At 41.6% G+C, this 24,222-nt stretch overlaps 3 pseudogenes; 1 reads left to right on the top strand and 2 right to left on the bottom strand.

Annotated features, from left to right (window-relative positions):
* Positions 1-377: 377 nt before the first annotated feature.
* Positions 378-1,100, bottom strand: LOC149996108 (synaptophysin-like protein 1; annotated as a pseudogene).
* Positions 1,101-6,939: 5,839 nt separating this feature from the next.
* Positions 6,940-12,711, top strand: LOC149996107 (small ribosomal subunit protein uS2 pseudogene; annotated as a pseudogene).
* Positions 12,712-20,301: 7,590 nt separating this feature from the next.
* On the bottom strand, positions 20,302-23,699 carry LOC149996106 (Y-box-binding protein 1 pseudogene; annotated as a pseudogene).
* Between the last annotated feature and the right edge of the window lie 523 nt (positions 23,700-24,222).

Raw genomic sequence — 24,222 nt, 5'->3', positions numbered from 1 at the left:
TATATGATCTGTACAAACTGACAGTAGTGTATATTCCAAATAGAGATTTTCTTCCTATTATATGGCAATATAAATCTTTCCTGACTGAACATATATTTTAAGGCTTAAGGTGTAAACAACCTAGTGAAGAAATTAAGGTTATTTAAAAATGTATCATCTCATAGTAGGCCTCTGAATTTTCAAATTTACATGCAAGAATACATTTACATCTTAAATTTCTAGGAAAGGCACAGGCTTTATGTAAAAAAAAAATTTTTAAACCCACCAATTTATTGAAAAAGCCATTACTTTTATTAGAAATAAATAATGCATCTCAAGATGTTGGCTATAGGTCATAGTATAGACGTATATTCAATACAGTGTACTTCTCCCTTTAATTATATTCCGGTAGGAGGTGGAATACCTCGTTGGCTTTGGGAAGCATAAGTATTTGATGGGCTGTGTAGACTGTTCTCCTTTTACACAAACCATGCATTTCCTCCCCAAAGTATCATATTCAGAAAGTCGAAGATCACAGAACATTTAGAGATCCCATATTAGTCACAGAGCCAAAATAACACATCATTTCTTGAGAATTACGGGGTGCAAGTTCCTGGACAATATTGTGACCAGTAGCTATTTTAATATCTGTAAGAGCTTTAGTCCAGGCTGAAGTGCTCACCAGCCACGAGAAAGTGGCAAAAAGAGTAACAACATAGTCAATCATGGGAAGTTTTCGACTATCCCAACACAGGTTTATGTAACCAACATAGAGCAGAAGAGCAGCAATGCAGTACAGGAAAATAAAGACTGCAAATGTAACACAGAAATGTGCCAAAGAAGAGTAATCCAATAAGAACATAATTTTTTCAATCTATACCACACGCATTCACACTTGGAAGAGCCTGAAATCATGCCTGATTCAACCGGAGTGGATAACCGAAAGTAGGTTTAACTTTTATTGTCGAAGTAGTTTTAGTAGAACATCTCACTAGAATTTCTGTTTTGTCCTCAAAACCTCTACAGGTGGAACAAACAAAGATAAAAGCGATCTGCTTAAGGACCTTGATGAAACCAAGTGGCTCCTTGAGCAGGTTGAGGTTGAGATGGAAGGAGGACATTCTCTGAAGGAAGGAGGGAGAGACAATCAGAACTGAGGGGTGGCAGAGGAGGAGGAAGACTGACAAGACAGAGCGGCCGGCAGGCAGCAGTGAGGAAGGGCAGGTGAGTCAGGCTCCAGGCGGTGGTGTGGGCTTTTTTTTTTTTTTAAACCAAAGTTTTTATTGAAGGTATCTTTCTCTTTCTGCATTATTGTGTTTGGAGTGGGCACACTGTGTTTAGCTATAGGCTGCTGTGCCATAAGAATCTGCATTAAGACTTAATAGAGAACATTCAAATCACTCAGAGATTTGAGATTTGGTGCTAGCTGTGGTAACCAGATGATCTTGTGGATTTGTTCTCCCTGAGACAGTGGGTGAGAACATTCCATCTACAGTGTCTGTAGGGGAAGAACAATGTCTAGAGATGGTGGGTGGCCAAGGAGATGTATTCTGGCAACACTCTGGCAGGCCATCCCCAGACATGCCCAACTTTCTCATACACCTTCCACAGTAAAGGCTGAAAACAACATTGGATGTTTGCTTTGTGAATCTCCTTTGCTATTAAGAAAAAGGGGAAGTCCTCTGGGGAAACTCCTAAGATGTTTTGTTCTGTAATAAAAGGAGAGAGAAGCACACAGGTCTATTTTATACCCCCACTTTCTTTCTGAGAATACAGTCATGGGAGGATTTGCTATGTGGAGCTATAGTAGCTATCTTGTGGCTATGAGAAAACAAGAGAAGGACAGAAACACAAGACCAGGCCCTGATATCTTGAACTGCCCACTCCAGACATCTTTTGGGTCAACAAAATGTTCTTAGAATTTCAATCATTACCAGTTGGGTTTTCAGTTACCTGTAACGGAATGTGTCCTAACTGATCTACTCCCAGACTTCTTTAAAAGAGTGTTTCAATAATCACTCATACATGAGTGTCTCTAGTTATTTTTGTTACTTATGTACATCTATCCAATTTTTAAAAAATAAATATATCTTCATAGTGATCACATAAAATATTATAAAGTAAATAAAATGATTAATTTTAAGTTCTATTTCCATAAAGTTTCATAATTACTAGTTAAGAAACATATCATCTATTCCAAATCACTGGTTCAGTTGAAAATGCTAATAAAACATCCAGCCATATGCAGTGCATCCAATAAAGTGTGCTTTGAGATGTTTTTGAGCTGTTTCCAGCCTTATAGATAGTGAAGGTAGCCAAAGCCCAGCAGCAGGATTCAGTCCCTGGTACTGGAAGAGGACCTTCTAGTCAACCTACCTGCCACTGGATCCCTCCACCCTTTTCCCCATGAGAGGGGATAGGGCTCAATAGGTAAAAACAACAACAACAACAAAAAAGCATAATATTTTCCTGCCAAGCAGCTCTAGTGACTGGTGAAAGTCATCTGGGACAAGGACTTTGTTATCCTTAATAATATTTCAGACATCATTCGGTTTGATACACTAATTCTATATATAACAAACTGGGGTCCAGATCTATAGGGATGATTTGCTAAGTTCACTTTGCTACTTAATGACAGAACAGGGGTGGGGAATTAAACCCAGTTCTTTTGCTCTCTGTCAATACCTTATTTACTGAACTTTTCTTTCCAAATGGGCAAGGGCAAAAGTGACTTCTTCTTTAGTCTCACTCCTTCCAAAACATCTAATCCAGAGCTGTCATGAACATATCCAATAAGTGTTCAATGATGTTTTTTTGAAGAAAGGAGGAAGGAAAGGTATAAAGGAAGAAAGGAAGGAAAATAAGAAAGAAAGGAAGGAAGGAAAGAAGGAAGGAAGGAAGGAAGAAAAAGAAGAAGGTCCATAGTGTAAATATAGGAGAATTACCTTGTGACTGCTAAAATCAGACTTGGGAATCCAAACATGTTAGGGATTTTTTTTAACCCCAAATTATCACACCGAAATAAAGCATTTTATTGCCACACTATGATCTTGGACATCATAGACACTTAACACTTACTGAATTGATTTTTTATGGGGTCAAAAGTACCACAGACATATATATTTAAATTTATTTGCTTTTGAATTATATTATTAACAGTCATTGGAAATGAAGTTTTCTAAAAATATTGTTAATAGGAGAAGATGAAGAATCTTACATTTCTCAGAAATACAAAGAAAAAAATGCTATCAATAATCATTTGTACTTGAGTTAATTAATTAATTCAATAAACATTATAGAGTTCTACTATGTATAAGTGAATAATTAGCATTGTGGGGGACCCAAAGGTGAACCAGACATGATATCTCTCTGCTCTCAGAGAGCTTATTATCTAGAATATGAATAATGGATAAGACTTGAATGTCTATATTGAACAAATAATTGCATTACAAAACTATATAGAGCCATAGATGATAAATAGATAGATAGATAGATAGATAGACAGATAGATATAGATACACATATGCACTTGTGAGCTCCCAAGGAGGGCAGGCTCACAGACTTGGCATTGAGCCTTGGAGGATGAGTGTCTCTAGCTCAATGGATTCTCACTCACCCACCCCTGAGATTTTGACAATGCTTACTATGCTTATATTGCCAGCCTATTTTGACTTGGTAGAGGTTCTATGAAAGTAAATAAAAGACTCTGGCCTAACCTAGGGACCCAGGGTTAGTAGGAGGGTGAGACATGGAACGGCCAGGAAAAGCTTCCCTGAGAACATGAAATTTGATGTGACAAGAGGATGAATAAGAGATAACCAGGTGAAGGGAGACTGTGTTTTATGTGTATTTTAAAATGCTTGTTAGTGAGTTAAGACTGTGATTATCCATTTAACCACCAAGGAAAGCTAGTAATAGAATAGTTCTCTGAAGAGACTCCTTCTCCAAATTTGAGGGTCATGAAAAATTCCTCAGGTCCCCTTTGGTGTTCATCATCAGCAAATTCTTGAGGAGCACTGACAGTGACCTGGTTGCTGATCAGCGCTGGATAACAGTCTAGTGCTGTATTTGTATAATGACAGACTTAATATATGTCAGCTCATGGCATCAGTGCTTTATCAGGGCGATAAACGGAAAGTTATTCTGGGCTGAGAGGGTAAAGAGATCAGTTTATGGAAAAGAGACTCCTCATGCACATATTCTGTAAACTACAGAACAAAAGCAGAAGAGGAGAGCCACGCATGAATAATGAATTCTCATATCCAAAAGCCTAGGTGGAGTCAAACATTCTGATGATTTCTCTTTAAGAAAAAGTTTACCTTGTGTTGAATGATTTGAAGATAAGTGCTCTGAAGGCAGAGCAAGATAGCTATCACATTCAGTGGAGAAAGTTGAACTTTCAAAACTGGGTTCATTTAAATAGCACGGCCTAGACAAGGAGGGTCACAATGGCTTTCGAGGGGCACTTTAATCTCCAATAATTTAGTTGTTCCTTGATGTCTGGTGGTTAGGGACTGAGCTGACTTTTCCTGAAGACTTTATTTTGTACTAAAAACCAAAGTTCACATTCTAATCCTGAAAACTCCCAATGTGGTGGAATTGTGAGAAAAGTCACAATCATGTCCCTTCACTTCCTAACATATTAAGCTTTATCTCTGCCTTCTCCACCCTCAGTTATAAATAACTGCTGATGCTGAGGTGGGGTGGAGGGGTATCTGGTACTGTCCCAGCTTTAGCACTGAAAGTCCTGCATACAAGGCAGCTCCTCTGCCCCCTCTGTCTTAGGCAAACTGGCATGTTTGGTCACCTTACCAAGGTGACAAGTACTGTCTGATGAACACATGAAGTGACCTGTTTACATCCCTCACACTTGACCTCTTAGCAGCTGTGGATATTGGTTAGTTCCTGTGCTTCCAGAACACTCTTCACTCCCTTGGCTTGCTTTCCTCCTCTCTCTCTCTCTCTCTTTCATTTCTTCTTTCCCTTCTAAACATATGGTTACTGCTTCTCATGATTCTGTCCTTACCTTTCTTTTTTCTCTCTCTTCACTTTTATCTTTAGTGTGTCCCTAAATTCATGTCTATATGAAACGTCAGAATGTGACTTTATTTAAAATTAAGGTCTTGATAGAGGTAATTAGTTAGCATGAGGTAGTACTGGATTAGGGTGTACTCCAAATCCAATAGGACTGGTGTCCTTATGAGAAAAAGAAAGGACACGCAAAGATAGACAGAGATGGAAGGAAGAAGGCCATGTGACCGCAGAGGTTAAGATTGGACTGATGTAACTGCAAGCCAGGGAACTCCAACAATTACCGGCAGCAAGCAGAAGGTCAGAAGAGGCAGGAAGAATTCTTCAGAGCCTTCAAAGGGAGCGTGGCCCTGATGACAACTTGATTTGGAATTCTAACCTCCTGAACTGTGATAGAATAAATGTTTACTGTTTTATACACACACACATACCTGCAAGTTTGTGATGATTTGTTATGATAGCTCTAGGAAACTAATATATGACTTACTTAAGTAATTTTCTTTAATCCTCATGGTTTCAGTTCCATCTACTTCCCTGTGACATCTAGTTCTTAAGTCCTGACCTGGAGCTGTCTCCTAAGCTCTAGATCTGTGTTTCCAAACACCTGCCAAAGCAGCAAAGGCAGTGGGTCTTAGTGTCCCATGTGTACTCTGTGTAATATCCTCTACTCTGAATTTATCTCTTCTACATACCCGTTCTCCCCGCAATAGTTTTTTTTTTTTATCTAGGTTAATGGCATGACCAAATTCCTTCCTCTCCAACCACAAATCTTGATGTTACCCTTAATTATTTCCCTTCTTCTTCCTTCTACATTCATCTGCCCATTAAAACTTCCACAATTCTCTCTTAGAAACCTCCATCTGTAGAGTGTTGGGTAAAGTAGAGGGTGTGTCTGGCTAGAGCCAAGTGATCTACAGGTGGGATTCAGACTGAGGCACCAGGCAGGTGGGGGAGATCCATCCCAGAGCCAGATTAGGTGATTGATTTGCATGAATTTCTGAGGAAATACCCTGAATATTACTGGTTTCACCAGCCTATGATTATAGAACAAGGTCATACTTACCTTTTATAACTCAAATTATTATGACAGGAGACCTCATTCTGCTTGCCTGCAGGAAATCGGTCTTAAAGTATCTTTGTGTTATTTCCAGAAGTCCCTAGAGGGATGTCTCATCTGTACTGCAAATCAAATTGGCACCTGCTGGCATCAGAACTTGCTTTTGTCAGGGCCATTGTGGCCATGTGTGCACAGAGGCCATTACAAACTAGCTTATGCAATATAAGAGAATAATTTACTACAATTTTTAAGAGAGATGTTGAGGATTTTCATGTAATTGAGTTAACAATGGAGGGGACACGACCTCAATGATCAGAACCAGTGCTCAGTGCCTCCACATCACTTCTGTCCTCTCATTTCTTCTATCTTTGCTCTTCTTTATGTACTGACTTTCTTTTTCTGCCCCTGATCACACAGTATAGATCATGTCTACCTAAATCAATCCCAGGGGAGACTCAGATTAACTCTGTATGGGTCTCACATCCATGCCTACATCCAGGGAAAGAGGGCTCTGTGACTAGCTAGGGCATGTTCATGTGTCCATTTCTGCAGCTAGGAGGCAAAGTCTCTTACTAGGAGAAAGTAAGTGGCAGCCAAAATCAATGGCTACCACAAGCCCTTACACATGTGTCTTTCTTTGTAGTTCTCTCTAGTGTCCATTCTCACTGCCTCCAAAGCCACATGGTAAGGCCTTGTCACTGCCAAAGTCATCATGAGATAGCACAGTGGTACTGTTTAAGGCCCAAGTGAAAAAGTGCATCACCAAGAAGACAAGAAGAATATTCTTTCATGTGAAAATTCATAGTCTAATACCCAAAGACCCCTAGTGAAGTCAGCAGTTATACCTGATGCAGGATGTGAGAGAAGGTAAGATGAAGTAAGATAGTGACAGTATCCACGGTGAGGATCTAGGTGGAAAGAAGGTGAAAGTTATTAGAATAGGAAGGTCGACTGTGTTCCAAGGCCGGCCTTATGAACTGCTGTTCAGTTAGCACCAAATGAAATAGAGAGTTGAGAACTCAGAGAACAAACCAAAAGGTGAGTCTTATTGGCCAGGATTTCTTTTAAAGGCTGTGTGTGACCTTATGGGGCTGAATAACCCAAGTGAATAAGCCCATCAGCTCTAAATGGATTCAAGATTCTATAACCTTAGAAGCCTTGACTCCTTATGTCCTTCACAAAGCAGCAGGTCATGGGGGCTCTCTTGGGATCCCATTGCAAATGTTTGCCTTATTCTTTCAGGCACCATTGTCATTTCTTATCAGCAACAACATGACAGCATGATGACTCACTGGATTAGGGACAGTAGAAGCTAGGTGGGTGAAAGTGGAGATGTAAGCAGTACTGTTGCTCCTAGAGCGGGGCCCTGGGACCACAGAATGTGAGGCTGGTGGTTCTGCACAGCCCAACTGATCCAGTGAGGCTGAGCCTGCTGGTCCTGCTTTGCCTGAGCCTTGACTGCAGCATATCAGTAGAGCCAAAGTTAGCAACCAAGGTTGTTAAAGGAACCATTTAGACTTATTCTCATTTGTGGTATGAAATACAAATGACTGTATTTACTGAGAAAGGTTTGGGGAATAGAAGTTTGTGGTTTGACAGAGTATAATTAACACATCATCTACACAAAACCCAAAGATGGACTCCGTAGCACCACTGTGATTACTCCCAGGAAATGCACTGTAATTGTACTGTCCTGTGCAAATGTACTGGGACAAGTGTCATGTGTCTGGATGAGTGTCAAGGCAGATTAAGAAGTGCTTATGCCAGAGGTAGCTTCCCTGACCAGCATGAGGAGGCAAGAAGTGAGAGAAACTAGAAGGGGCTAGTTAAATAATCCCAGAGCTATAAGGTAGAATATACAACAGAATAGGATGAACAATGAGAAATTATATCACAGATCTTGTAACAACATGGAAAATTTCCACAATATAACATAAAAAGAGCAGAATATAAAAACTAAAGAAGCATAATATTTTCAGGACCCACAAATGTTTATTAATTTGTTTGCTTTTTTATATTTCTAAAATTTCTCTTTGAATGTGGGTTACTCGTATAAGAAGAAAATCTCAATTGCATTATTTGAAAAAACAACACTAAAGGTCAGAAGGACCTTTCAAGATAAGAGATTTCTTCTTAATTATTCTTACCCTTCCCTCCCCATTCTCTGGCACTAACCTTTCCCAGGAATATTGCCAAGTAAGGAATTCCTTTCTCCTTTTCTGCCCCTACTAAGGGGCAGAAAGTTCCAAGGTCTAACTCCATACGAGACACACACACACACACACACACACACACACACACACACACACACACAGTAAAGAGAGAGTAATTTCAATAGGAACTTGAAAAATAAGCTCTTTAACTTAATAGTGTTCTATAAAAACTGCTTATAAAAGAAAATAAGTAAATTATAACAAAAGCAAGACCACAATGTCTAACCATCTGTTGTGAATGTTGTAGAGAAGATTTCTGGAAGAAAGTTGAACTAAATTATCTCTAAGAACTCCTCTGAATCTCAAATTCTATAAAATAAATGTGAGCTATAATAAAAGGAAGTACAGGGAGCATGAGAAAACAATCTTTTAAATGGTTGGGATGTGGCATATATTTTCCTTCAACATATACTTGGTGACTTCTGGCACCACTGCTGGCTGCAGATTGGTAAACTGGTCCATTTTTCATGTTCCAAAAAATTCAGCCTGTATGTATATAGTTTCTTTCTCCCTTCATGTTTCAGTCCCTTTCTCCCTCTCTCTCTCTCTCTCTCTCTCTCAAACACACACACACACACACACACACACACACACACACACACACACACTCTTTCTCTCATTCAATCTTCTCAGAATTCCATTTTTCGGAGTGAAGACTGTGACTCTCAAATATCTTTCCCAGGATTACCCAAGCAATAAGTAGCAAAGCAAGGGCTAGAATGAGGGTTTGTTTTTTTTTTAAATTTCTTACAGCTTATTTAGCCTATTAGAAAATATAAAATTTAAAAAAAAATTCAAGTGTCACATCACTTCAAAAAACAGTGATAAGTGGATAGAAAGGTCATACTTGTATCTCAATGACATTTCAGTTTAGGACTACCAGCCAACACGGAGGCATAGGAAGACACACTGCATCCCCTGCACAGCTAAGAAAGAATACAACTACCTCAAAACTGGAGACAACCAGTTCCAAAAAATCAAGATGCATGTAAGTCCAACAAACAAGGATATAAAGAAGAAATACTCATCCAGACAGGTAAGAGGGGTAGAGCCAGTGCAGAGAGAACATGGTGTGGAAATGGCAGCAGAGGCGGCAACAGCAGCTCAGGCTAGCCTGTGGAAAGTGCAGTCAAACATTAAAAAATGTAGGGAGTGATATCAGCACCAGACCAGATCACACAGCTCACAGTTCCATCACTGGGGAAAATAAAGCCTCATTCCTTCTGACTGTGAAAACAAGTGGGGGTTGGGGTGAAGGAAGAACTGCTGGTCTCTCAGCAAAGGCTTCCATGGTCCTATAACATCTGCAGACCCACCCACTCTGAAAACCACAACCAGGGGAACAGCTAGAGAGGTGCCAGTCCCATATGGGAAGCAGGAGTGCCTCAAAAAGGGGCAGGTGCTTAGCAAGTGTCATTGTTCCTTCTCAGGTCTGTCCCCCACATAGAGCACCATAACCTGGTGAAACAAGTCACCCAGTACTGATGAATACCTAAGGCTCCACATCTTACAATGTAACAGGTGTGACAGCTTTACCTAAGACACAGAAGCAAACACAGGAGTCTGTCAAGTTGAGAAGACAGAGAAGTATGGCCCAAAAGAGAGAACAGATCAAGGTTCGAGCGGGAGAATTAAGCAACAAGGAGATAGCCAACATAACAGATGCAGAATTCAAGACACTGGTGATAAAGATGCTCACAGACTTGACAGATATGCTTAAGTATGACAAAAGCAGAACAAAAGAGGTGAAGGCTAGGCTAAGTGAAACAAAGGAAAATCTACAGAAACCAATGGTGAAGGAAAGGAAACTGGGGTTCAAATCAATGATTTGGAACATAAGAAAGAAAAAAAGAACAGTCCACCAGTACAGAATGAAGGAACAAGAACTGAAAAAAAAAAATGACAAGAGGCTTAGGAATCTCTGGGACAACTTTAAACATTACCAACATTCGAATTATAGGGGTGCCAGAAGGAGAAGAAAAGGAAGAGCAAGAAATTGAAAACTCGTGTGAGACTATAATGAAGGAAAACTTTCCTAATTTGGCAAAGGAGATAGACATATAAATCCAGGAAGTGCAGATAGTCCCAAACAAGCTGGACCCAAAGAGGACCACACCAAGACACATCATAACTAAAATACCAAAGGTTAAAGATAAAAAGAGGATCTTAAAAGCAACAAAGGAAAAGAAGAGAGTTACCTACAAAGGAGTTCCTATAAGATGGTCAGCTGATTTCTCAAAAGAAACTTTGTAGGCAAGAAGAGACTGGCAAGAAGTATTCAAAGTGATGAAAAGCAAGGACCTACAACCAAGATTACTCTATTCAGCAAAGCTATCATTTAGAATGGGAGGGCAGATAAAGTGCTTCCCAGACAAGGTAAAGTGAAAGGAGTTCATCATCACCAAGCCATTATTACATGAAATGTTAAAGGGACTTATTTGAGAGAAAGAGGATCAAAACTATGAACATTAAAATGACAACAAACTCACAACTATCAACAACGGAACCTAAAAAACTAAAAACAAAAACAAATTAAGCAAACAAGTACAATAGGAAGAGAATCGTAGGTATGGGGATCATTTGGAGGGTTATCAGCTGGGAGGGGTAGGGGGATAAATGGGAAACTGGTGCAGGGATTAAGAAGCATAATTGGTTGGTACAAAATAGACAGGGGGAAGTTAAGAATAATATAGAAAAGGGTGAAACCAAAGAACTTATATGCATGACCCATGGACATGAACTAAGGGGGGTGGGATTGCTGGAGAGAAGGGGGTACTAGGCAGAGGGGAAAAAAGGGAAAAGAACTTGGGACAACTGTAATGGCATCAGTAGAATATACTTTACAAGTTTTCAGTTTAAATTTCAAGTTACATGTAATTAAACTGTATAATTTAGAATATAATCATGCTACTATATTAGCAAGATAGACACACTCAGTGATGCTTACAAATGAACACAAAAGAGCCATTTAGTTTAAACAAGATAATTCAAATATTTACTTTGCCTAAAGCTCATAAAATGCCATTTTATTAAATCACATTTTTATTCATGTAAAATGACTATTATATCAGTTATTTTATTGTTATAGCAATTAGAACAGTATAGTGTATTATTAAATTAAAACATAGTGAAAAATAGTTTTTAGAATACAATACACTTGGCCACATGAAATTGTTACTCATTTCATAAATACCAGTGAAGCCTCTACTAACTTCTAAGCATCTAGGAAGCAAGAGATATCCTTTACTAAGCTAGTACAGAGAGACAGAAATTGTAGGAGGCTGGATAATGTCCCCCCAAAGATATCAGGTTTTAATCCCTGGAACTGGTAAATGTCACCTTACATGGAGAGAAGGTCTTTGTAGATGTGATTAAGTTAAAGATCTTGCCATAGGAAGAATAGTTTTTTAAAAGGGAAGCAGAGGGAGATTTTGACCCAGTCTCACTGAGGAGAAGGTGGTGAGAAGATGATGCAGAGAGCTGTTGGCCTCAAATATTGAAGTGGAACAGCCTTTTATGCACTACCCAGAGAGGGGCCCATTTGGTGTAGTTCTTGGTTCTCACATAACTTAAGGAAAACTTTCACAATATCTGGAGCCCTTGATGTCATCAAATGAAGGGAGAGAATGTCCTCAAATTCCTTGCAGCAGGCACCCACTTAGGTGGCACCAACATTGACTTCCAAATGGAGCAGCACATGTACAAAAGGAAAAGTGATGGCATCTACATCGTAAATCTGAAGAGAACCTGGGAGAAGCTTCTGCTGGTGTCTTGTGCCATTGTTGCCATTGAAAACCCCATTGATGTCAGTGTTGTGTTTCTAGGAACACCAGCCAGTGAGCTGTGCTGAAGTTTGCTGCTGCCTTGGAGCCACTCCTACTGCTGGTCACTTTACTCTTGGAACCTTCACTAACCAGACCCAGGCAGCCTTCCAGGAACTGGGACTTCTGGTGGTTACTGATCCCAGGGCTGACAAACAGCCTCTCACAGAAGCATCTTATGTCAACCTGCCTACCATCTCTGTGCTCTATGTCACAGACTCTGTGCTATGTGGACCACAAGGAGCTCCCTCAGTGGGTCTTATGTGGTGGATGCTGGTCTGGGAAGTCTGAATGGTACCATCTCCATGGTCACCTATGGGAGGTCATGCCTGATCTCTTCTACAGAGATCCTGACAAGATTGAAAAGGAAGAGCAGGCTGCTGCTGAAAAGGCTGTGACCAAGGAGGCATTTCAGGGTAGATGGACCACTCCAGTTCCGGAGTTCACTGCTACTGAACCCGAGGTCGCAGACTGGTCAGAAGGCATGGGGGGGCCCTCTGGGCCTGACCACCAGTTCTCTCCTGAAGACTGGAGCTCTCAGCTGCCACTGAAACTGGGCTGCAGTCCCACTGTTCAGGCCACTGAATGGGTAGGAACAACCACTGAATGACCTTAAGCTGTTTTCCCACAAACTCTTAAAGAAAATGGAAATAAGGTTGATGGAAAATAAAGTTTCTAAAAATCAAGAAAGAAAAAAGAAATGGCGCAGCCACAAGCCAAGGATTTCCAGCAATCACCGGAAGGTAGAAGAGGCAGGGACGGATTCTCCAGAGCCTTGGGAGGGAGTGTGACACCTTGAGTTTGGCTTAGTGATGCTGATTTTGGACGCCAGGGCTGCATAACTGTGAGAGAAGACATTTCTTTTGTTTGAAGTCACCAAGGGTGTGGTACTTTGTGTAAGCAGCAGTAGGAAACTAATGCTAACTTACATACACACTGAACATGATTACATCAGTGATGATTGATAAAACTGGGAGATGTGATCAATAGTAACTGGAGTGGTCATTACAGAAGACCCAGCCCAGGCAGACCTGTCTGTAAGTGACTATTTCAGCAGGGTCTGTGAGCCAGGATTAGGAGCAATTCAGAGAGACCGCTAGCTGGCACTCAGTGGCTCACACTGGGTATGGCAGACCACATGTGTATGGGGAACAAATGAAAAGCCAGAGATTGAAGCAAGGCAGACCAGGCCCAAGGGTTTGTTGGTCAGAGTAAGGCACATGGGTTTTAGCGGGATATAATGTGATCTGCTTTACATTATGTAGAGACCTCCATGTAAAGAATGGATTGTAAGGCACAAGGGGAAAAGAGGGAAAGCAGTGAGAAAGGCAACTGTAGAACTGTAGTGGCTCAGTGCAGAGATGCTGGCAGCTCCATCTCGTTCCCGAGACCTGCTCCTCCTCTGCGCACCCAGTTTCAGTGAGATGACCACTGTCCCCCAGAGCCCTATGTCAATAAGTTTGGTGTTCCTCTCTGTATTTCCCTCTCCTAATCTCTCCTTACCCCCTGCCATCACATAAGAATAGGTTGCCTCTGATTCCATGACCTCACAACCCACCTTCGTCCTTCTAGTGCTGCCGTCCTGCTTTTGCTCAGGTCCTCATTGTTGTACCCTGGATCTTCCATGTAAGAGCTGGGTAACCCTGAACAAGTTACTTAACTTCTCTGTTCCTTAGTTTTGTTATCTGCAAAATGGTGAAAACAGTGGTATCCCTCATAGTACAGTAGTGTGATAATAGATGCAAACTGTTTAAAACAGTGAATGTCAGTATAAATCTTACTTGACATCATCTTCTTCATCACCACTATCATCATCATCATCATCATCATCATCATCATCATCATCATCATCATTATCCTAACTGGTCTCCTTTCCTGTCCCTTTCTCTACCAGCTTGTCCTACACAGCTTTGTAGGATTAATCTTCCTAAAATGCTGCTTTGATCAGATCATTCTCCTCAAACTCCTTCAGTAACTGCAGGAATTTTGAACTCCACAACCTTACTTTCAGCCCCTTGTACTTTTCCAGTCTTCCCACTCCCTATTTATTTCATACACCACAGCCAACACTGTCCCTTGTTTCTCCTGAACACATGCTGGATTTGCTTTTTCACCTCCAGTGCCTTGCTTGCAGTTTCCTGCCTGCACCTGCCTCCTTCTGAGCTTCCTCCAGGGTACAGCTTCAGGTGCTTGCCTACAGTTGAGCTTCAAAGCTTTCTCAACAGTTCCCATGAGCCCTTATCCTTCTCTCCCCTAAATAATCTCATTTATCAACTTATCTATATTGCCTGCTTTTAACAGAAGACCTGCATCAAAACAGTTTAATGTGAGGCAGTGCACCAGGCCTGGCATCACATCTTCCTCCACAACAATGAGCATCTCCTGGTGGTCTTATAAAGACAGCAGAGCTTGGAAGGGGTCAGGCAGTGAGGTACCACTGTGCCTAAGAGGCAGGGCCCAAAGCAGGCAAATTAGAAACCTACCTTTTTCCCCATGTAGGATTCTAGGATTGGGCTGTGTAGTCCCTGAGCAAAATCTGTACTTGTCTTCCTAGCTGCAACTTTATAGATGACCAGTAAGGTGGTCAACCCACCTCAGCTTTCCCTGGGCCACAGTGAAGGGTCCTCAGCCCACTGCAACCTGTAGCTATGGTGACTAAGCAGGAAGCATGATTGCATGGGTGGGCAGAGCTCCAGCTTACAGGATTCTAGAAGAAACCATTTAGAAAGACAGCACATTTTCCCAGTGTGGCTGTGAGGTCCCTGCACTAAGATCTGGGGAGAGAGCTAGAGGGTGGATGACTAGTGGGAAGACATGTAAGGCAAGATCTGGAGGGTATGTGTAGGGACAATTGCCTTGTGGGGGCCCAACTCTGGAAGGTGTGGGAGAAGGAAATGTTTATTAGAATTTCAACTCTGATCCTTCCTATATACTTGGAAATACTCTTTGGAGATTATGTGTTGCAGTTGTTTGTCTTGCCTCATTGCTGAGAACAGTCTCACCTACCTGTCCCACCCAACACACGTACACGCTTACATGGAGGAAAGGGGATTTCTACTCCAAGATCAGAAAGATGTATTGGAATGCATATTGTGGTCCCCTTTCTCACCCTCTCTTCACTCTTCCCAAAGGAGGAAGAATTGACCTGATTGATAAGTCCAGAGAGGAAGAAATTCCTAGGATCTCATTCCACATACCAATCAATAGGGATGCTTGACCTTAAAAGTAGGGAACAGACTCAGCCTCTCTCTTGCTCTGATGGTCCATCTGTGGTCAGGATGATGTGTTCCCAGGCTCTGTGCAGTGGGGTTAGGGAAGGTGGGTCACAAACAAGACAGGACTGCTAATGGCAGGCCCAGCCAGCTGTCTGCCAACTTAGTTCCTTCTCCATCTGTGACTCAATGAGGAGGTCAGGCTTGACTTCACTGGGGGCTTCATAACTTTAGTTCTGGGGGAGAGAGTAAAAAGACACACCCAGGAGTCCCCATTTGTTCATGGGGGATATGCTCCAAGACCCCCTGTAGATGCCTGAAGCCATGGGTAGTACTGAAATTTCCACCTTTTCACTGAAAGGAAGCACTTTATAGCTTCTTTTTGGCATATCCAAATTGTCAGTATCACTACTGTTGTGTCTTGTGCTTTGGGGCCATTTTTAAGTAAAATAAGGGTTACTTAAACACAAGCACTGAGATACTAAGTGACCTATGTATAGGAAGCACATGCAACATGGATGTACTGGACAAAACGGTGGCTTGGGTCCTGGCCAGGACAGAGAGGAATGGCAAGAGTTCATCATGCTACACAGAATGGTGCACAATTTAAAATTTATGAGTTGTTTATTTTAGGAATTCTTCATTTCATATTTTTGAATTGAGGTTGCTGGCAGGTAGCTGAAACCCTGCATAAGTGATTGCAGTGTGAGTCCTCCCTAGTTCTTACCTCTGTTGGTTCTAGTTCAGGCCTGAACATCACGTATGCAATTGTCCCTCTCAATGGGGTACCTGCTAAGCTGCTATTCAGAAAGGAATCCATGTAAAAATAAAGGCCCAGTGAGATTAACATCCAAAATCTCTTCCAAGTCACTGAGTCCCTCCTGTCATGGCCTCTTAGGTGCGCAGCAGTTATCCAGATGCCAACTCTTTCCCAGGGATTAAGAACCAGGTACGTTAAATTGATGATCTGAGATTCCACCTTGGGGCGTTAACTTCAGTCAATTATTGAAGTTACTGCCAGTTTTGAAATAGTGTTTGCTTTAAATCTCTGATAATGTAAACCTCACAGGCAGGAAGAGTCCCTCAGCAGCCATTCCAGCTGCAGTGAGAAACCAGAAAAGATACTGAGAAGTTAAATGGTGGTAAAGATCAGGGTCTGTCATTTGACTAACACAACAATCATTTTAAATGTCCAGAGAGGAGATGAAGAATTTTGTTTTGTTTCATTCATGTTGCAGAGACAGGCCACTGATTTGGGTTTCAAATTATAGCAAAATAGCTCAATTTATGCAAATCATAAATGAGATTATGTAATGTTGTTATGAGTAAAATACACATATCAATCTAACCAGGCATTTCTCCCTTGTTAATTCTTACATTTGTTTGTATTTAATATACCATTAAGACCTAAACTCCAAAAATTTGTTCATTCAGCCAATATATACTACCATGTACTGTGGTCAGTGTGGGCTCCAGGGAACATTAGGAGCTTCCAGTCCACTAAGTGAGGTCAGATATGCTCACAAGTTAATGCAATTACAATTCTGCTGTAAGGCCTATAAGAGGGTGTACTTTTTGCTATAGCTTCAGAAACAAAGCACCAAAAGTTGCGTGATTTAAAATAACAGAAATATATTTTCTTACAATTCTGGAGACTGGAAATCCAAAATCAAGGTGGTCACGGACTCGCTGAAGCTCTGAGGATCTTTCTTCTTCTCTTTCTAGTTTCTCTTTGTGTGTGCATCACAGCAACCTTTGCCTTTATCACCACATGGTGCTCTCCTTGTGTGTTTCTGTGTACACATAGCCCTCTTCTTATAGAGACACTGGTCACACTGAATTAGGAGCCCATCCTACTCCATTATGACCTCATCTGAACTGATTACATCTGCAATGACCCTTGTGAGGACAACAGAGTCTATCAGACTCCCTCACCCCAGATGCCCAGACGTGGGCTGCTTAAAGATAATAATTAGATTTGCATGCGTAGCGCACTCGTAGTTACATAAGCATTGATGTCATATTTTGGCTAGTAGCTGGCTTTGTCTATGCATAATATATAAGGGGCAGAAACCCCCATGTGAGAGTAGTGGCGGCAAGTGGGGAGGGTTGTGCAGCAAGCAGCAAGGTTCATGCGGTGAGCAGCAGGAACGCGGTTGGTGGCCAGCTGGTGGTTCAATGCACACCTGCAACAGAGAGCACATGTGAATGCTGTAATATCTGCAATAAAGGAATGTTAGAGATTTCAACTTTACCTTGCATATTCTTCTGATTGCTGGACAAGAAGAACCTGACTTGGTTCTGCAACAACCCTATTTCCAAATAATATCATATCTGAGGTATGAGAGTTAGGATTTCAACATAACTTTTGGGAGGTGTGTATGTGGAGGGCAGTTCAACCCATAACAAAGGAATCGTTAAAACTTGAAGCCCTCTTGTGAATAAGAGTGAAGCATTAAGGTTTAAATCTAACTCTATGTGTAAACTCAAGGCATGAATATAGTCTGACTCATCTGGCCAAGGGATTAGCTCTTGACACTGGTCTCAGTCAGGCATTAGTCTTCTGAGTGTTGGGGCAGCCCTTCCAGGGACACTCAGAGTCACTGAGTTCTAACCACTGGGGGGCATAAGCCTCTCTTCTCTCTCTTCTTTATTCTCCATGGCATATTATTATGAACCCTAAAATGTACTTTTTATACATTATTTAACCAGTTCTGAGTAGGAAGACTTGAAAATTTTAAATTTCAGTAGCTGCCAATTTTTTATATATTTTGAGCAAAAGCCTTCTGTGAGCATACTTCTTTGGCAGGTGATTGTAGGACAAAGAGATTTCCTATGTGAACTAAAGGGCCATCTAGTCAGCACACAGGGAAATATGTCAGGCTTACCTACTAATTTTCTAGGCGAAGCCCACTTTTAGGCTTGGAACTGTAAAGCTTTCCTTGAAGGAGAACTATGTCTAAGATCAGAAAGGAGAAATGCTCTTTGCAAATTCTGAGTAACTAACAATGAATTATTTTGATGACCTTCATTTTTTATAGTATCTAGAATAGTGCTGTCAATATTCCCAAGTGAATACTCTAGTTGAAATTACTCCCAGGGAACTAGCAGATGGCTAAGGCAGGCCTAGGCCACACAGACTCCCATGGCCCACGTAGAAAAGATCTTTATCCCCCTTGGCTGCTCCTAGCGTCACTCCTAGCCCAACCTAAACTCAAAGCAGCAGAGCAGGTAGGGAGGGGAAGGAAGTGCTTACAATTTCCTTTCCTGTAGGTTTCTGAACCCAAGTATGGCTTGAGCTAGAGGGAAGGGAGAAGCTTTAAATAAGATAAATAAGAGATAACAGTTTTGGAGTTCTTCATTTCTGATAATAGAAAGGTACAGTTTCACCTGGAAGTAACCAGAAAAACTATGCCTTCTACCCTGGATATTGTCCAAAGGCTGGAAAGAGTGGGACTGAAACACAATGGTAAGTAAAATTAAGTGACTTGCTGTGGGTACCCTGCTGTATCCAACAGAAATATGTAGGGTAACAAGAGGATTGTGATGAAACTAGGAAAACATTTTTTATTGAAGGGTCAGGTATAGCTTAAAATAACATTACCACGAGGGAGGAATAGAAGTTCTAAGTGGAATTCATTTAACCACTGAGTTCTATCATGGAAGGAAAGACTTACTGTCTTGAGCCTGAGAGGTGGTGATGGTAAAAGGGTCTTCTGTGGAGATGCTTTCTCTCTGTCTTTTCTTCTCTCCTGCTCCCTGATCACCAGGTTACTCCACACAGTGTCCCCTTCCAAGTTTTCCAGTCTCCACTTCTCCCCGATTCTACTTCAGAAAACTCCATTGCTCCCCAAGGGAGTTTCAACTCCTTCGTTTCTTGTGTTGCAAACTTGAATAGTCAGGGTTTGGCCAGATCCTAAAGGAGATGCTCAGCTCAGTCCTGTTGACACAAGAAAGAGAGGTTGGGTTTCTTTTCCTAAGAATGAGGGAGAAGGTGGATCTTGGACATGCAGCTGGAGCATCACCTGGGAGCTTGCTGGGAAAGAAGATTCTTGGGTCTCACCTGAACCTACTGAACTAAAATCTGCATGTTTCATGAGATCCTGTGGGGGATTCATATGCACAATAGCATTTGAGAAGCAAAATTCAAAAAGTGTTGAAATTTGATTTAGCACAGACCTTGGATGGTGTCTATCACATTAGGAGAGGAGCAGCAGGCAGGCCCCACTTCCTACATCCCGTATGCTGAGTGAAAGCCTGTGCATTCAAACTAGTTTTGCCCCTCTGGGTCATTCTCTGAATCACAACTTATTCCTCTTTTTTTTTTTTTTTTTAAATTTTATTTCTAAGTTTTCTGTAATGATTTGCCCTTATTTATCTTTGGCAAAGTTCATGGCTGCAACAGATGTGTACCCGAGTTCCTGGAAGGGCTAACAGCCCACATTACCTCAGAAGAGCCTGTCAAATCTATTCTCTAGCAAGGTACACAAACACCACTTGGTCAGCTGCCTTCCTGGCTCAAAGCTTCAGAAGCAGCAGGTTGTGAGAAAGATAGATTTGGGCACAGCTGATACCCCCAAAGCAGTAGATACTTAAAATCTCTTTTCAAAAAGTTAATTATTATTTAAAACCTTTATTAATAGGTGCTTGCAGTTTGTTGACTTTTGGGGGGGAAAAGATGAAGTTATAAACTTTTATTACAAATTAAAAATGAGGTTCTTAAAAGTCTCAACAGGCTTTAAAAAAACAAACAAGAAAGCAAAACAAAAGCAAGTTTGTCATTACCAATAAGAAATGTCTAAAGATAATAAATAAGAAAAAATAAGAATTACTCCATGCTGCATTGATAATGATGCATGATAGTTTATCAATAACCAAAAAGTACTGCACTTAAGGTCTCTTTTGTTCATTTCTTATTACTAGAATTTCATATTCATTTCTTCTTGTTGGATGACAAGAAAATGATGGTAGGGAGGGTAAGCTGGCATTTACGTAGCACCGCCCTGCTCAGCCTTGGGAGCAGACGAATTTTCACCTGGTGGATCAGCTGCTTTTGTCTCTGCCATCCTGTGGTTTAGGGTTCTCTGGGCGTCTCCGTGGGTAATTGAAGATGTGGTGGTACCGACATTGAGGTGGCTGCTGACCTTGGGTCTCATCTCCTTGATTTTTCTTATCTTCTTCATTGCTGCACTCTCTAGGCTGTCTTTGGTGAGGAGGACCCCTGCGGAATCATGTGGTCTGTAGTCCCAACACATGTTCTGTCTCGCCGGTCTACCTTGTTCTCCTGGACCCTGGTTCTCAGCACCTCCATCACTTCTGTCTGCACGGGAGGGTTAGAAAACTGTGGTCAACACCCACAGGGGTTCTGTAGGTAGTAAGCTGGGAACTGCTGTGACCTGTGGTTGGGCTGGTGCTGTTGGGCCTGGCCTTCAGGAGGCACTCTCCAATCCCTCATTCTTTTCCCAACTCAATATTCTGGTAATACCGCTAGTAATTGTGTGGAGGACCTCTGCAATGTGGATAGCATCTATAATGGTTACAGTCTGCTGCATATTTACTGCCTTGCACTGGAACTCCACCAGGGCCTGCAACATCTGCTGCCCCTGCACCCTTTTCTCCTTCAACAACATCAAACTCCGCAGTCTCTCCATCTCCTACTCTGCAGAGGTACTTCCTAGGGCTATTCTTCTTTACAGCAGTCTGGTAGATAAATACATCTTCCTTTGTTGCAATGACCTTCTTGTCCTCATTGGCATGTGCCACTGATGTGAGGCTCGCTGGGCCACTGCTCTCTGTGCCACTGCCTGTGATACTGGGCTCTGGGTGGCGGTGGTTCTGAGTGTGGGGGCAGCTGCTGATTTCGCTTCACTGCTCCTGGTTGCAGCGATGGTGACTGGGGCAGGGTGCCGTGGCTTTGGCTCCTCCCAGGGTGTGAGGGTAGCTATGCCAGCAGGCAGCCGTGGTGGGCTGCTCAGGGCTCTCTGGGGTCTGCTCAAAACTTAAAATCTTAAAGTTTCTTTAACATGCCTTAGAGAATGCATTTCACAAAATCTGGCTTGTTTAAGGAAAAGAAAAGAAACAAAAACCACAGACCTTTGGAGGAAGTGTAACATTCTCCCAAATTCAAAATATGTACAAAATATAAAACTCTGACTTTAATTTTTGGAGTTATTTTTCCAGTAATTATCTATAAAACTCTCACCGTGGGAACTGAGAACTGTTCTCCAATTTCTCCCAGCATATTTTAACACTTTATTTTAAAATGCTGTATTTTGTTGGGGTCTCCTCCCTTGCAACATGTAGAATTAAATCAACAGTATCGGCAATCCAAACTCCAAACTCCTATATGTCATGTGGAGAAAAATACATCAAAACCTACTCCAAGATAGATTGTACACAAGAAACCCTCGAATAATCCACATTCTCATTCTCAAGATGGTCTCTAACAAAATGTAGGCCTAGTTATAGCAAGCTCATTTTTCTAATCCAAGAAGTGTATTCATTTGCATGAAATATTCTTTTGAAGAAGTTCCTCCCAGGTGAGGAATTTTAAATGTGCTTCTCTCAATAGGAGATGCAAGCAATTGGCTTTGGCTGGTCAAGGGTTACATTTCTCACAACCAGGATATTCCAAAAGGTTTCTTATTCCATGGGATCAATAAACAGCCAGGCTCATGTGCATAAAGCTGTTTCAACCTCACCAATGCTCACACAGACCATTTCTTGAGCTTTTCCCAAGGTGGAGCCTTAAAAAATACTGACATCTCTGAAATATGTACAGTAACAAAAACAATAAAAGGATGAAGATAGAGAGACAAACTCAACTGCAGGCCTGTTCTCAAGACAGTTGTTTAATGCAGTTCAGGCTTTTTTCTTGTGCAGAAGAAACACAGACCAAAATTTATTTATGAGCAAGAATAAGCCCCAATTTCTGTCACAGTCATCCTCAGCCCAGATAGGACCTATGAAAAAAACAGCCAGTGTGAAATGAATTAACATGACAGGGCAATCACTGTTAGTCATAAAAACCCATGAAGGACCTTAAACAGAAGAACACAAAGATTGAAAACGTTTACATGCTGTAATTTCCATTTATAGACTTCCTTAGTGCATGAGTTTCAGGTGGCTGGGCTTGCAATCCATGTAGCCCTCTCAGCCAGTTCCTGTGAGTGAGCTTTGACTTTCAGCCCCGCAGCCCTTTCACCCCAAGGGCTCACACATTTCTCTTTATACACACATTTCCTTCTGGAAACAGAATCATGGGAAATTTTGTCTATCTACCTCCTGAAAGGTTGTGTGGAAACATGTGTCTGTTCAAAAACAGGGTGACATTTTCTAAGAAGCTTTTATGAGAAGATAGGATCAGAACCAATCTCCCATCCTCTTTCATTGGCACTTCCTAGCTCCTTCTCTTGGTATTCAGTCCCTATATCACTGTGACTGAAAATACATTGGCTTAAAGATCCTAAGTCCAGGAAGTTAAGCCTTCTATTGGTTTGCTTCCCCCAAAACCTTTCATCAAATTGCAGAGAAGAGCAATTGAAAAGATTGGCTTGGGCTTCTGCAAATATAGCCATTTTAGCAACCATGCTTATTCAATCAATTAACCATGAAAGAACTTTCTATCACTATTGTTATTGAACAGATGAGTGCTCAGTGAAAACAGGCAAATATAAAACTCAGTGGAAAAAAAAAATAGTTACTAATGCAGAAGACCAGCAGTAACAATAAAACACACTCACATGACAACATCCTTGAAGCTCCCTAAACAAATGGGAAAGGAAATTAGAAATAATAGTATCCAATGGTAGATATTTATTGAGAATGTACAGTGTACCAAGCAGTATTCTAGTTTCTGTAAGTAGAGAGGGACACATTTCTTGAAAAAAAACTTTGATGCTGACTGCTGACCTTGAGGACCTCAGGGAAAAATCAGGATGCAGAAAGGTGAGTGCTTTTTATAGCACGATAAGAGGGGTTCTGGAACTGAGCAAACCCTGGCTTGATCATGTGGTGCTTGACATATGACCCAACAATTAATGTTGAAGGAAACAGGTTTTTATTTACAGGATTCCTACCTCAGGGGTGCTGAAGGCACTCCTACTCTGAGCCCTGTTCTCCTATGAGTCCCAGCACTTCCCTTGCTCCCCACCAGGCTATAAGCCAAAACCATGCCCAGAAGTTCCTCATATCCTTATCTGTTTTTAAGCCATCTGCACAAACAGATCTCTATCCTCTCTAGAATGTACGCTTGTGGGTTTCAGAGTTACCACCCTCTTACAGCAGTTATCTCCTTCAGGATCTGGGGGTTCTCAGTGTCCATGTAGTGGTCCAGGAAAAGATGTGCTATGTTACACTGGATCATGGTGGAGTCCAGCGGACACATGTCCCAAGAGAGTGGCTACGCCATACGTCCTTCAGAGAAGTCAAAGTCTGCAGCTACAGCATTTCCAGTCACAGTCCAGTTCCAAGCATCTCCCATGAGTCCATGATTGGTTAGGCAGGTCCCCACACAGCTCCATCAGCTCTACTGGATGACCACACAGTTCCATCAGCTTTCTCCTTACACCCTATCCTCCTGCTTGACTTCTTCCTCCTCTTTCTCAACCTGCATAGCTTCTGCTTTCTTTCAGCCATCATGGAGGAACCCTCACCGCACCTAACTAAATGGTGAAATCTGCTTCACTACAGACTGTGTGGCTGAATCCTCAGAGAAGCAGGAGTAGCTTCTCTCTCACTGCAGATGGCATTCCATTCTCTTTCAGTCCACCTGTATTTTAAATGCTTGATTCAGAACTGCCTATCGGACCTCATATCTGGCCCCTCCTATGATGTATGATACTATTTTTGCCTGTTCCCCTGTATTTTTACTTTCTTTTGGCTGCCACCTTTAGTCAGGGCAAGAGTTC

The sequence above is a fragment of the Furipterus horrens genome, unplaced genomic scaffold (genome assembly GCF_987537825.1).
Source record: "Furipterus horrens unplaced genomic scaffold, mFurHor1.1.pri manual_scaffold_12, whole genome shotgun sequence".
NCBI classification, from domain to species: domain Eukaryota; kingdom Metazoa; phylum Chordata; class Mammalia; order Chiroptera; family Furipteridae; genus Furipterus; species Furipterus horrens.
Note: the sequence above shows the minus strand (reverse complement) of the source record. Positions and strands in the feature narration are given on the sequence as shown.